General features: G+C 30.1%; 1 protein-coding gene and 1 long non-coding RNA gene across 4 annotated transcripts in view; one reads left to right on the top strand and one right to left on the bottom strand.

Annotated features, from left to right (window-relative positions):
• Nucleotides 1-209: 209 nt before the first annotated feature.
• Nucleotides 210-15,769, top strand: part of LOC142332381 (enkurin-like) — a 31,311-nt gene continuing 15,751 nt past the window's right edge. The window contains exon 1 of one of the 2 annotated variants that reach the window (XM_075378802.1): nt 210-589. The gene's annotated coding sequence lies outside the window, so the exon portion shown is untranslated. Of the gene's footprint in view, nt 590-11,837; nt 12,007-15,769 lie in introns of those variants that run through there. The other variant, XM_075378803.1, reaches the window with a different exon arrangement.
• The window catches only part of LOC142332387 (uncharacterized), a 68,064-nt gene continuing 66,957 nt past the window's right edge, over nt 14,663-15,769 (bottom strand). For both annotated transcript variants that reach the window (XR_012758293.1, XR_012758291.1), the window contains one exon: nt 14,663-15,009. This is a non-coding gene — a long non-coding RNA (uncharacterized LOC142332387). The remainder of the gene's footprint in view (nt 15,010-15,769) is intronic.

Here is a 15,769-nt window from a genome sequence, read left to right as displayed (position 1 = left end):
TAAAACTAATGAATTCAGTAATCTGTATTATTAATATAAGGAAGTAATAATAAATAAAAAACTAACATTAGTAAAATAAAAAGATGGCTCTGAACAAAATTTACTTCCTGTGATAACTTTGTACGTAGTGATGATTGTGAGGGAGTGTGCACGTGAATGGGACCAGATAGCAAAATTTCTAGAATGTTCCGAATCTCGTCCTTCCCATCTGGTTTGCGCCGTAATTCATCAACAAAAAAAAAACTGCGTGTGTCAAAATGTGTTACGTTGATGAAAAATTATATTCGTTTATAATATTATTACCTGTTCCATTATATAAAGCAATGTAGGGAAAATAAACCAACTTATATATATATATATTATCTAATCTTTTCTTTCTATAATTTGTTAAATTAATATTATTGTTATTAACGATTAAAGTTGTCAAATACACCAAATAATATTTCTTTACGATCTGTAGCGTCGTTATTAAAGCCGTATCAGATTTTGTTTACTTGATTATTTGTATTTGGCGAACTCAGTATATATTTAGGAATAATTTATATGAATCTAAACGACCATTCAGAAAAGAATTCAACATGTAAACTAGGTAAGTTCTTTTAATAATGTGTTTTGCATGTATGTTAATTACAAAGTTAGGTTAAGTTAGCAGTAATTGTCGGAATTTAATGAACTAAACGTTTTTTTCATTTGCACACTTTATAAGGCTTTAACAAATGATTATTTATAGTTTAATCAAATATATTTTAATTTAAATTAACTAAAATTTATATAGATTACTTTATACATAATAAAAATAATTTGCTTTCAAGTAAGTATCGATACACTAAAAGAGACGTTTCTGATTATTTTGTAGACTAAATTTTTTGTATTTAATTTCTACTTAAATGTGCTTTAATAGTTGCTACTTATTAATTATTTCGGGTGTCAATATTTTATTGAAATTCTGTTTTTTGTTTTAAAAAAATTTAGATTTCTGTTAATAACAAAATCTTTTACCTGCGTCTGCATTTGGTGACTAATAAATTAGCTGTATATTTTAGAAAGGTAAATTGCCTTTATTGTTCAGTATGAAATACTTTACACATAGTACATTCAATTTGTATTTTTATTTGAAAATCCTTACGTACTGATTGATGTTTTTTCCATATGTTAGGCGTTTTCCAAAAGTCATTAATCTCAAAAAAATAGACAACTTTTTTTTATTTAAACAATTTTCTTGTACGACTTACCATTTTGGAGCTGTAGCTTTTGAAAGTGTGAAAATGTTGTGAATCGGGCACGTGTTCGAAACCGGTCTAGTCGCTGAACAATGCCTATCTCCCCGGCTACAGTAACAATAGGACCGCTGCGTTGCCGTTGTATCGCTATAACTCTGGAATGCTAAGTCGTACAAGAAAATTGTTTCAATAAAAGTTGTCTGTTTTTTTGAGATTAACAACTTTTCCAAATGCAATACAGACGAAAAACAATTTTTTCCGGTGAAAAAACCAAAAAAAAAACCGTTTTTTCCAAATTCAGCGCCACCTAGTATCTCAATTTTAAATTATACGGCTTAAATTTAAAGACATTATTTTTTTTTTTTTTGTCTTCAGTCATTTGACTGGTTTGATGCAGCTCTCCAAGATTCCCTATCTAGTGCTAGACATTATTTATAGAGGAGAATGTCCTCTACATTTTTTGTTTGAAAAACGTTTCTTTAAAATGGATAGATTCAGAGAAAAACGCATTTCAAAAACTTTTTGAGTTTTTCAAAAATCTATGGAGGGGGATATTAAAAATCTGGAGTTAAGCTTCCCTCATCGCTCCTAACGCATGGACAAAAGATCAATCGGTAGGAAAGGATTTTCAAATAAAAATACAAATTGACTGTACTAAAATATTTTCTCACTTTTTTGAAACTTACATTGATGTGTAAGACATTGATCTGCAGATCAAGACGGTCGGTTTTTATGTTAGATGGTCAGATTTATTATTAATTTTTTTTTCAACAAAAATTTATTCCAATTTTTTTAAAAATATTTTTTATTAACCGTGATAACTTACAATTAATTGTACAACATAATAAATGAAAGTAACTTTTAAAATTCATCTGTTTAGACTGTAACGTCTTCAATAACTAATCATCTTAAAAGAAAAATAACTGAATCACAAATTATTATAGAATATAAAAAATATTAGCGATGGTATGTAAGGGGGTAATGATATGATTACACTGTTTCTAAATTTATCAAACTTAGCTGATTACTACGTATACAGTAAGCACATCTACAATGCAAATGCGCGCGCACCCCCCACTCGCTCACACACACACACACACACACACACACACACACACACACGCAGAGAGAGAGAGAGAGAGACAGAGACATCTATTTCTTATTAATACTAACATAAAGTAATGTTTGAAGTTTAATCTATATTTGTTTAGACATTTTATACTTCGTTCTTGTATATTCACTAGCTGCAGGGGATGCCTCAGGCACGTTTCCGTAGCTAGGCCCTTTAGGCGGGTTGCCCTAGCGGGCGGCGTCTTGGAATGGGATTATTAAGTATCCAAAATTGATTAGCTCTTGTGTAAAATATTTTTTTTTTGAATGATGAAAATTGATATAACGATAAAACAAAAGTTAAATGAGAAATTTAACTCGTAACGAAATTTAACTTTAACTAACGAGTCGGGATTTTCAGCTAGTGATCGGTACATTCCGGTGCCTACTTTTGGGTATTTCATAAGAAAGCTTCCTATTGTAATGGGTACCATGATTCGACTTCCCGAAAATTTAGACATATCTTCGCGTTTCACATCCTCCAGACCCCAAAACCATCGTCAGTTCGAAATTTTATGCATACATTTATATATATATATATATATATATTTCACTTTCTTGTGGACACGATAGCTGCTGTAATTTTGCGCCAATCACTTTCAAATTGATACATAAAGTATAACGACCCAAAATCTTGGTCAAGTTTTTTAATGGGCAAAATCGGACCATGGGGGTGGAAATGGGGGGGGCTTTTTCGAAAAAAACAAAATATCGTTATAGCTTTCTTATTAAGTAAAATATCGAATTCGTTTGAAGTTCCTACTATTCTTTGGATAAGGGCCTAAAACTTATCTTAGTAAAGTTTCTTGATATAACCAACCGTTGGCCCAGGGGGTGAAAAAATGAGGTTTCGAAGACAAAATATCATATAGGAACAGTGTGGAATCGGTTAAAGTAATCGTTAGTCCTCTAAACATTACCTAAAACTTTTGTACGAAACAATTTTTGATATGACCAACCCTTACGGCAAGAGATGAACAAAATGTTGCTAGAATTGTAAGAAGATAAAACTTTTTTTCACATGTAACCGTTGAGTAAATTTGAAGTTTTTCTTAAATTTAAGGTGGAAATATTTTTTTATCCCCTACTTAACACCGTTGAAATCTACTCCGCTTTCCGGCGTGCCGAAAAGGATTTTTGGTTATAGTTCATTATTTTACGATGAAAAACAATGACGCAAATATATAAAAAAATATGAAAAAAAAATTTAAAACACCACTCTTAAATTAAAGACACTAAAAGTAAAAAAAAAATTTGATTGTAAGATTATGTGAAAGTCGTAGCTTCAAATTAAAAATTATGATTTTCACATAATCTTACATATCACCATCAAATCCATTCTGAGATACCGTCCTAAAATTATTTTTTACATTTTAGTGCGTTTAATATATTTTTAATTTTCTATTTTTTAGTCTTCATAAGTTTATAATTTACAACTGCGCTAGCGCACAGGTTTGAACGTATTTATCGAAAGATCGGATCGGTACATTTTACGGTGGGTGAGTGGAATCAAAACGTAGGGCTAAACGATTTAATTTCCGGATAACCAACATCCGGTCGATCAAGATTGTACGTAATGCGTTAAACACTTAACGCTCGACCTGCTGATACATATGCCGTTTGAATCGTGAAAATCGGACGAGCGGTTGCCGAGATATTACGGTGGCACCCCATCCCCAATTCCCGAACGGCGCCCCGGGAGGACTTGAAAATATTATCATCCAAGTAGTACCACTGGGAGCGGATGGGGTATCGTCGTGGGGGGTCGAAAATTTTTTTCAGAGCGCTAGAACTGACCGTTTTCGAGATATTCGCAATTTTCATCCAAAAATTCGGATCCGGTTAAAAAGTACTAAATTTTCCCAAAATTTCGATATATATTTCGCTTATATATCGATATGTACACGGTATATATAATATGCATAAGTATACAACTAACCACCACGAGACATGTACTAACAAAATGGGATTTTCCGCTAGTGATCGGTAGATGTCGTTGCTACGCTAAGGGGGACGCGCGCGCACACACACACACAATACCGTTTAGTAGGGTAGGATTAGCTGTTTGTAGTACAAAACGTTCAATTTTTCTTTTTGCCTCCGGGACCAACGTTTAGGTATTGCTTCAGAGGATGGAATAAAACGATACAATTTTGAATCCTGTGGCGTGTGAAAATGCCATATCTGACCGGGATTCGAACCAGGGAATGAAAAGCCGAGACGCTACCACTCGCACTACAGATCACAAGGTATTCCCATCTGAGTATCGCTACTTCCCCCCACCAAAATCGTAATTTTAAGATTCTAGATTCGATTCCTGGCTTGAATTATCATTAAAAACCGATTAATTTATTGAAGATTTGAGTTGATTCTCGTTTTGCACTTTCTGTAACCTAAAGGGATCAATTCTGTTACATTGTACATAATCATGGTCAACGACTATAAAAATTATAGTCACAATCTATTGGTTTCTTATACAAATAAATATTTTTTACATCGACATCTATATATAAATTCATAATAAAAGATTTTAAAAACCTACTTATATGCTGAAGGTGTCAGGTTCGAGTCTCATGCTAGACAACACCATCGGCAATTGTTTAGGTAGGTTTCATACACTAAAATAGTGACAGGTGTTTAATCCAATTTTTGACTAACAAGCATTTTTTTTCAGTAATTTCAATCGAAATAATATAAATAAATATAAAAAAATAGAATAAAAAAATAGAATATAAAAAAATAAATACATCGGTGATGAAAACGTTTGTAGTGTTAAAGGGTTTAATTTTATATTTTTGTATAGTTACAATTTTATAAAATACAGTATATAACTGATGCATTTACGTTCTAACTGTGTAACCTTGAATGGTTGTATGAAGAGGAAGGGAGGATTCGGTTTCCTAGCAACCGCTGGTACAGAGTTGCCAAACAGACGTTGGCAGATACATAGCGAGTTGAAAAAAAAGATGCATTTAAGTTCTAACTGTCTAACCTTGAAAGATTGTAGTAGGCGAAGTGAGGGAGGAATTCGGTTTCCTAACAACCGTTGCTACTACATACGTTACATTCAGATAGACAGCGGGTGAATAAAAATTGTTATGTCTTCCGCGTTACTAAAACAAATACTCTACTGACGCGTCAAAGAGCATCTATTAACAAATTTGAATCGACAGCATATCAACATTAAATTATTTTAATTTTTTTTATTATGAAATTAATATTTTGGCATGTTAAAAATACAAAGGCTGACGGATTCGGCACCTTTATTTTAAAACGGATTATTTTTATAACCACAAGACCCAACATTGTATTAATATTATACGTATTATAAAGTTTATGTAATTTAAGAATTTGTGTAAGGGGCTGATGATGATCGTAAAATAATAATAATAATAATGAAAATTATTTTATATTGAAACGGTTTTTTATACTTTTTTGCATTTGAGAAACACAAAACATCTGCTTAGATTTAATACATAATTTACTACGCAAATAAGAATCATAATGTTAGTATATCATTTTTTTTCATAATTCACATATACTTCACGCTCACACATTTACACTCCAATAAAAGTTATGAATTATTATAAAGCTAATCGTCGATTTTTCTTTCTCGCCATAATATCTAAAATTTCATCAGGATTAACAGTAATATCTCTACATGTAATCTATTATATCTCTAAAAGAAGCACAAAGACCGACATCATATTCATATCAATAATATTGCAATTCCTTTTGTATGCGTTTGTAATACAAACATCTTGTTTTGTGTTTGCTTTTTCTGTATCTGAATATGACTGGAAATGTCATTACACAGAGAATGAAAGGGATCATCTTCAACAGAGGGCTTACCTTGTTTGCTCATTTCAACAATTTGCTCTCTGATTTGAAGAGGATTGTACTAGCCACCACTTTTTTTATGTAAAACATTAGTATTAAATATAATGATATTTAAAAGTTGACAGAACTGCTTTTATATCATCCTTTTTGTTGTTTTCTTTCGAGCGGGTATGCGCTCAGCATTTGATATCCACCCTTTCAACTCCATCCGTAAAAATATAATCGTTGACAGTGTTTGGAACCATTACCTTCTTTCTTTCTTTGCTACTTCTACTCATTCTAATTATTTGCGTAGTTGTCAAACACAAGACATCTCGTTTACTTGCCACTTCAACAACATAATTTTTCCCACCTTATCATACACAGCATAAATTTCATTTTTATTTAATTTCTTTTAATACTATTCCTATATTCTTTGTGACATTACCTGTAAATCAATATTTTACTCGTTCAAAGTTAGGGGCTCGTTCAGGGGCAATAATATTTGTCAGTGTAAATACAGTAACCTTTCTCTAACAGGTTACTAGTTTCTAAAAGAGTCATGACAATATTAGTGGTATAGCCATGATAAGGGTTGTACAATTACTGTGTCTGCACCGACATAAACTATCAAGTTATATATATATATATATATTACAAGTTTCTTATTCTGAAAGAACATATTTCTTAATGCCAAAGTGTGCCAGTTATTACGGTTATATTTAACCTTTTCCAAAATTGATTAAACGAATATCAACTCTAAATATGTACTTATCAATAACCGGTTATATGTCATTTGTTTGGAATTATAAAAATCTGTTAAAAACAGAATTTTCTCCAGTCATTAACATATTTTTTGCACCTCAAAAAACCAAATACTAAAATTCTTTTATTTTGTTGTAAAGCAGTAAGACTGATAAGAGAAGAATTAGTTACCGGTTTATCCCTGAGATCATCTGATTAACAGTTTACTGTTACTGCTGATAATGCTAAAGATTGCTATCGCTGTTGGAAAATTACTCTCACTTTGTAACAATATGCTGACGTAAAATATATAAAACAATTCAGCGGACTAAAAACACGTCCCAGAAGTGCAATAATAGTAATATTGATTATACGATTATGGCTTTTGTAGATAGGAAGATCTCAAACTGCTTATTATAAATTAGTTATGTATGCCAAATATTCTAGAAAGTGAAGGAAATATTGAAAATCAGAATAAGTAATTCAAATCTTAATTATTCACAGATGATATTGTAGAATTAGGAGAATGAGTATTAATTATCGGAGAACTGAGATATCTAGAAATTGGAATGAAGATAAAAAAATGTAGGAGTAGCAAACTGAAAATTCTGATAAAATGGATAAGAATAGGAACAGGCATTATTAAGTTAAGCAAGAGAGTGTGATTCAGTAAATAAATAATGCTTATCGTATGTTAAATTATTATGTATTTTCATACTTGTAATATCTTTACAAATAATCTCATTTTTTTACGGTCTTAACATGTTATCAAAGTTCCTAAGTTTGTAACATTTTGCTAATTTTTCACGGGATGTTTTATAATGTTTGAAATATTTTTCTTATAAATTCTCTTAATGTATTTTTTTTATGAATGAACCGATATCAGCAGACTGTTCTAATGTGTATAATTTTCTGTTGTTACAATTAGATTTTTTGTGATCTTCACTTTCAAATTAGTAGAACGGGCAGGTAAAAACCAGTTATTTTGTTTTACCGTACTAGCTGAAATGTATGGATCTTGTTTTGTTTTTAACATTTTTTATTCCTTGTGTTGTTTCTTAATGGATAAAAATTTCATTTCGGTTGCCGGTATAAAAATAGTGTAATATTCTGATCTAATGGAACACAATAAAACAAGTTGTACGTAATAATAGGTTATACATTATAATTTATTCATAAATCATTTTGAATATTACATCTTGCAAGTCTTTATGACGATAAAATATTTTTCACTAAAAAAAAAGAATAAAAAAATTTCCAAATAAATAAACCGGTAAAAATAGATAGTAAAGGACCAGTTACTGTCATATTGTAAGTGTAATTTGCTACTTCTCCATAGAGACTTGGAAGTTTATAAAACAAGTTGGTTACTACAGAATAAAAATTAGAGGCTATTTATTTCGTCATTGTTGGACTGGGGACAATTGAAGAGGCTTTGAATCCAACTCGGAATAGAAATTGAAAGATCGATTTTGCAAAGGTTAGTAGTGATACACAAATTAGAGCCATCAAACAAAAAAAATGTGAAAAAATGTAAATTCTACTTTTGCTGTTCAACCAAATTTGAAATAAAGTAGCTCACTATCAGGCCCAATTCTATGCCGATGCTTTGGACTTTTTAAATATGGGGAGAAATTTACATTTAATCAGGGTTGGCTTGATCGACTGAAGTCCTAGACAATTAATAACATTTTGTCAGTGAAAACACTACAAAATTAAGAAAATAACCGATGCTGAAATCTTGAAATTTCAGTAAAGGTTTTCAGATGTGATGAAACCGGTTTAAATGACAAAATAATATCATCAAAACTCTGTTTTTAAAGAAGAAAAGTCAGCTCCTGGCTACTGTGAAGCAAAAAGAGGTTTAACCATCACACTTACTGTTCAAATAAATTGGGGTTTAGTAAGTCTGTTGTCATTGATGAAGCCTAACACCCGAGAGCTTTTAAAAACATTAACTCCCGTCCTGTGAAGTATACTAAAAAAAAAGTGTACGGATGGATTTACAAAATGGTTTTATGAAGATCTTTTTTTTGTGTGAAGATAATCTGCTATATAAATCATTCATGATGTTGGATAATTTTGTCAGATAAAATTAAGTCGGTTAGTGGGAATATCCATGCTCTTTTCAATGTTATTAATGTAAAAGATATACTTTAATAACTGCCAGAATTTTGGGAAGCTGTCAAAACCGATGAATGACAGTTAAAGGTCGGGATAATATTTTAGCTGAACATCAACAAGAAACTGAGCGAGTCAGAAAGTCATCAAAACCTCTTTTATGGCTTGCAGTAATCTACAAACTACTGAGGGTCCAACTGAAAAAGCCATTGATAAGTAAATTATTTCATGATTATGATTAATCTGATATTTTTTTTTTGTCTTCAGACATTTGACTGGTTTGATGCAGCTCTCCAAGATTCCCTATCTAGTGCTAGTCGTTTCATTTCAGTATACCCCCTACATCCTACATCCCTAACAATTTGTTTTACATATACCAAACGTGGCCTGCCTACACAATTTTTTCCTTCTACCTGTCCTTCCAATATTAAAGCGACTATTCCAGGATGCCTTAGTATGTGGCCTATAAGTCTGTCTCTTCTTTTTACTGTATTTTTCCAAACGCTTCTTTCTTCATCTATTTGCCGCAATACCCCTTCATTTGTCACTTTATCCACCCATCTGGTTTTTAACATTCTCCTATAGCACCACATTTCAAAACCTTCTAATCTTTTCTTCTCAGATACTCCGATTGTCCAAGCTTCACTTCCATATAAAGCGATGCTCCAAACATATACTTTCAAACATTTTTTCCTGACATTTAAATTAATTTTTGATGTTAACAAATTATATTTCTGACTGAAGGCTCGTTTCGCTTGTGCTATTCGGCATTTTATATCGCTGCTGCTTCGTCCATCTTTAGTAATTCTACTTCCCAAATAATAAAATTCTAATCTGATATTACAAAACAGTAATTTTTCCAGAAGTATTATAAGGCGCTGAGTGTTTGGAAATTTTTTTGGATAAAGATTTAAAAAAAAAAAAGAATTTAAGAAATGTATATGGACCCAATTACCAGAACAGAATTTATAAATTAAAAAGTGAAGCTGAAATTTATAAAAATACGGAAAAATAAAAGACACCATCTGGAGAAGAAAACTACAATTTTATGGGCATTTATACAGATTGAGTGAAAAGAGATTAATAAAACAAATATTTAATTTTTGTAACAGTAGAACTATTAAAACTAACTGGTTTAAAGAAGTAGAAAACGATCTAAAAATTTTAAACATCTCCAAAAAACCTTTTTAAATAGTAACCGATTTAGAAAATTGATTAAAGAATCTAAGTTTCCATAGAAGAAGGATAAGAGGAATGTAGGAAGAAAGTGGACTGCGGAAGAAAAACAACAAAGTAAAAAAATATTGGAAAAACAAAAGAAGTTCTACACAATTATGCAAATGTGATCCTTAGTGGTCCATATGAACAAAAAAAAATTATACATTGTGCACATCATATCAGGAATATGTGGATATGCTACTCCATGAATAAATTAAGGTACTTGCTAACATTTGGTCGAAAGGATTGAAGGAAACTGTGAAAATATTAATCAAAGCAGTATCACAAAATCCAATTTAAATTTTTAAAATTTGACAAGAGCAACAATTATGAATGTACTGTGCGTGAACCAAAAACACCTGATCTGAAGACAATTGAAAATTATTACATAAACCTTATTTTTTTGAATTTAGTTGTAATTTTGGGAAAAATTTTATATGAAAAAAATCATCTTTTTTCTAAAAAAAGTCTCAAAATTCAAACATACTAGTAAAATTTTCATTAAGACCATCCCTAGATAAGATATGATTCCTGAAATAAAGGGAGGTAATTAAAAATTAAACTGTAATTATGTTACATTCTCAAAAAGGTGTAGACCCCCTCTTTGAGACCTTTGAGACCCTAAAGCTACAATTTAATAATAATAACAATGCCGCAAATGTAGAAGCCATCCTTACTAAATATGAAGATGTCTGTTCAGTCGATCTTGATTTATTAATCTCAGTGGAGATACTAACACCCATACAATTTCAAATGAACAGATTATACTTAATGTTTTCATTTTCAGTTCCCTGAGTCAGAAACCAGAACAGTAGAAAAATTTTTTTTCATTATTACCTTACTTTCCCCTTTTTATAGTATATATTATGAGGTTGTTGTTGGAGTAAAACACTTGTACAAAGGACAGTTATTAAATTTTGGATTAATACTTAAAAATATATAATGTAATGCAGTTATTTAAGTGTACAAGTAGGACAGCACAACAAATTCTGTTTTGTAATCAGTTTTATTTAAAACCTGTACACTAGATTAATATTGGTGTTTCTAAAGAAAATATTTTATTTTTATTAAATCGGTGATGGAATTTCAAGTTGTAGATAATTTACTTAAAATGTATAAAAGCCTTTTTAGACTCCGTTTCTTGAACAATTTGATTTTTAAAGAGCCATCACCGCCAAACAAAACATTGTGCTTGTATTGTTGAGGATAAATTTTACTTCAAAAAAATAAAATTTAAAGTCTCCCACAATTTGTGTTGATTTAAATCGATTCCAACCTCTACTGAACAACATTCTTGCAAAATAGATTTTTGCAAATAAAATTCAGGTTAATGAAATTACAGCAAATAACATTTGAAGAATAATTTTTCAAAATTTTGGCAGGATTCTTCCTTTTGTAAATAGTAAGACTTTCGGGAAAACGAGCTTTTAGTTAATTTTTTTATAGCAATATTTACCGAGGTTACGCGTATTGTTAATAGTGAGTAGTACTTGTCATAGCGCAGTAAAGCTGGATTTCTTTTCATATTATTGAAAACGGAAGGTAAACTGCCTTCAACTCCGTAGTACTACTGAGTTAATGTTACGAAGAATCTAGTAGTGAATACGGCAGGCAGGCTGTGGCCAAAATGCAGTATTAACTGCAGTATTAGAGTTGCTATGGTCGCAGATTTATTTATTCATTCGGTACTTACCGTAGTTTGTGGGAGCTGAAAAATTATTATATACTATTGATTTTTCATCGAAATTCATTTAATTTTAAAAAAAAATATCAGGTAAAAGGTTGATTTACTTGAGTAATTGTTATCAGTATTTTTTTAAAGATAAAAACCAGTTGCTATCAAAATTACGAAGTAAATTGTTAGGTTAGATTTCTCAAAACATTGATAACTGCCCCGTGTGGTTCTAATATAATTTTCATTGTACACTCTTATGAAAATATTCAAATATAAACTATGTGTTATTTATAGATTTTATTTTTCAGAAGTGAAATGAAATTTGCCCGTGCCATTATTTACGTTTATTTATAAATGTCTGCTTAAAAGTATGATTGTTACTTAATATTTGACTTAATCTCAGTTATACTGTAATAACTTTTAATTTTATTTATTTTTCCCAATTTCTGTTTTGTATTTTAGATTTATTTACATTTGTAGTTACACTCAATTAAATGAGGAAACCTGCTGTTTCATTAACAAATGAGTTAAGGTTTATATGTTTGTATAAAAAAATATATTTTTGTTGTGTGAGAAATTCAAGTAGTCAATAACTTTAAATTTTACTGTTATTTTAAAATGAACTTCCTATCTACTGCTGTGAACTATGGATTACAAACTTGCTCCACATCCCTCTTTCCACTTTCTGAGTATTTATAATTTTTTTCTTTCAACATAAACAAAATAATAATTATATTAAAGTGGAATATGAAAGAGAAAAATGTGTCTTACTTGCACATTGGTCTGTGATATATAACACTTCTCTACGTTTATCCCTGTTTTATTTTGGTTTTCATTTTTTATAGCAGTGGAGCTGCTGTGACAACAAATATATATATATATGTACTTGTGTATGTATATATATCCTGATGAACCTTATGTTTTGGGAGGCCCCTCAGTATTTTAAATAATCTCCTATTCGAATAAATAGCAGTAATTTGATAAAGATACAGTTCTTATATGTACATTTTTATATTCTTTGATAAGCATAATGAAAGATCCCTATTAAAAAATTGATTACTCACTGAAATTAATATAGATACTATTTTCACAGGAAATAATTTTAGAGCAATTGTGTAGCTTTTTTTTTTAATATGAATTGATTTTTTTTTTATGTGAATAATTTTTTATTTTATCCAAAAAATGCATTTACAGTATAAATTAACAGAGCTAAAAATTTTTTCTCACATTTTACTTTAGATAATATAACTAAAGCTATATATTATAATTGTAGTTATGTAACTATAATACATAGTAATTTAATTTTTTAAACATTTTTATAAGATGTTGCACTACATCTTTACATCTAAAATGTAACCCCTGGTTAAACACATTATTTTTAAGAAAAATTCATTTTAAGTGGTCCTTTACCTTAAAGTACTATATTTTCGTTAAAATGAATACCTCATATAATTTTACAAATTAAAAATTTTAATTACATAAAGTTTCTCCATGGGACTATGGTGTAGACATTTTTTAAAAGAATTATAAGGCTGATTGAAATTCAAAAAGAGGGACCTTTGAATTAAAGGTTGAGACGCCACCACGGAAATTATCATAGATCATTAGATCATTTTCTGTTTCCAAGTATAAAAGCATATTCTTAGATTAAAATTTTTGGTGTCTGCTGTCAACTGTTTTACATTTTAATTTAAGATGCAAGTTTTTGGTGGATCTTTGTGGATTTTTTTTATTAATAATTCTTGTTTTATATATTTATAGTTGACTAATTTTGTATTATCTGTACATTCCTGACTTATTGTTACAAAAGATACACTATTTTATAATGTATAAAATTATACTGATTTGTAAAACAACCCTGTGAATTGATTCAGTGATCCTTTTACATGTACTTATTATATAATTATAACAACCTACTCACCAACAAACTATTTATTGAAGTTGTAAATACCAGGTAAATTGAATACTCTAACAATGGTAGGTTTACATAGGACAATCAGGGTGCAGATTTTTACATAGTACAAAGAATGCTAAAAATACTTGATTCTTCTACAACTGAATCCACCTTTTGCAAATCATATTATTGAATTGAGTCACTTAACATCAAAAACAAATAAAAACAAAACAGATATCAGGAACCATATGAAATCCTAGTGTGTAAACATTGAAGAACAAAGACTAAACATACTTAAACAAATCAAAATCTACAATTATTTAAAAGTAAAATTCTAAATGAACAAAGAAATATAATTGAACATAGGCTGAATACATCTTAAACAGTAAACAGTTCTAATTCACATACCACCACTGTATCCAATGATATAAAAACATTCATTGGAAGTCTCTGAATTAGATTTGATTTAGAATGAAAGCTAGCCCATACTCTGGTAGAGTTTTTAAAACGTTCACTATAAATTAAAGTTTCCTGTAGATATATGGACTGTAAAAACTGTTTTTAGATTATTTATATAATAGTCAGTCGTACATCAACACCCAGAACGGCTTTTATCGTGTCATTAACTTAATTATATAATTCATATATTTATTAAATGATATCTTCAAGTATTTATTGTTTATAGATAAATTTTAATTAAGAAAATAAAACTACAATCAACATGTATATATTTTTTTAATGAAATTTTATTTATTTAATATTATTCCATAAAGTCATTGTTGGAAATTGTCCTCAGTATATTTGTAATGTACTATTATCTATTAGAGTGGAATAGCAGTATAAAAAATAAGGATATTGTGATTTAAATTGTTACTTGCAAGTGTATTTATTTGTTAGATAAGTAAGTACATATAGATATATATTCCAAAAGTATAAACTAAATTCAGCACAATCCACCAAAGTACAGAATCAATAAGAGCTCTTACTTTATCTTCTCCTTCTATGAAACATGAGATCTTGCTGATGGTGAGGGCTTGAGTGCTCAGTAATACAGAGTAGCTGGACCAAAAGTACAACCATGTCGGAGAGGTATCTGCTGAGAGCCAGACTAAGGAATATTCCAGCTCTTTCAGTAGTTGTTAAGAGCGTAGGTCAGGAGGACTTAAACGGCCATATCAACACCAACCAATCTTCTGTGTACTGTACAACTGAAAACAGTGAAAAACTACAGCTGCTTTTTTCCAAAAAAAATGTAACTCTGCATTTTCATCTAACAGAGATGGAGGCACCTTCCTTGGTAATATATTCCAGAGGTAAACAAGTCCCCTGTTTGAATCTCTGGGTGGGGACTTTAAGGAAGAGGCTCATCAGAAAATTAAAAAATAACATTCTACAAGTCAGATCATGTTATGTTAAAGTCTAAAAAAGGTTGGTAGGTTAGAAAACTTAAAGAGGTAAGTGGGAATAGGTTAAATTTAGATGTAGTAGGAATTAGCGAGGTTTGGTGGGAAGAGAAAAACAGCTTTTGGTCAGATGCTTTTTGAATAATTAACTCAACGTCAAATAAAGGGAGCAGGCAAGAGTAGGTTTCATAATGAACAAGAAGGTAGGGAAGAGAGTATTTCAAAATGCATAGTGATAGATTGATTGTAATAATGATAAATCAAAACCTAAGCTGGCAACGATTGTTTATGTCTATATGCCCCCTACAAGTGTCTCTCTCTCTCTCTCTCTCTCTCTCTCTCTCTCTCTCTCTCTCTATATATATATATATATATATATGAATATTTTTTTATAATATAATTTTTAATTTTTAAATTGATAATAGCAAATGCTTCAAAATTAAATTTTTAAATATTTTTATTGAGAAACATGTTTGTAAAACCAATCATATTTATAAGTATAGATTTATATATAAAAATGCACGTGTGTGTGTGTGTGTGTGTGTGTGTGTGTGTGTGTGTGTGT

This window comes from Lycorma delicatula, chromosome 11 (assembly GCF_047948215.1).
Source record: "Lycorma delicatula isolate Av1 chromosome 11, ASM4794821v1, whole genome shotgun sequence".
NCBI lineage: Eukaryota > Metazoa > Arthropoda > Insecta > Hemiptera > Fulgoridae > Lycorma > Lycorma delicatula.
This window is presented reverse-complemented; position numbering and strand designations above follow the sequence as displayed.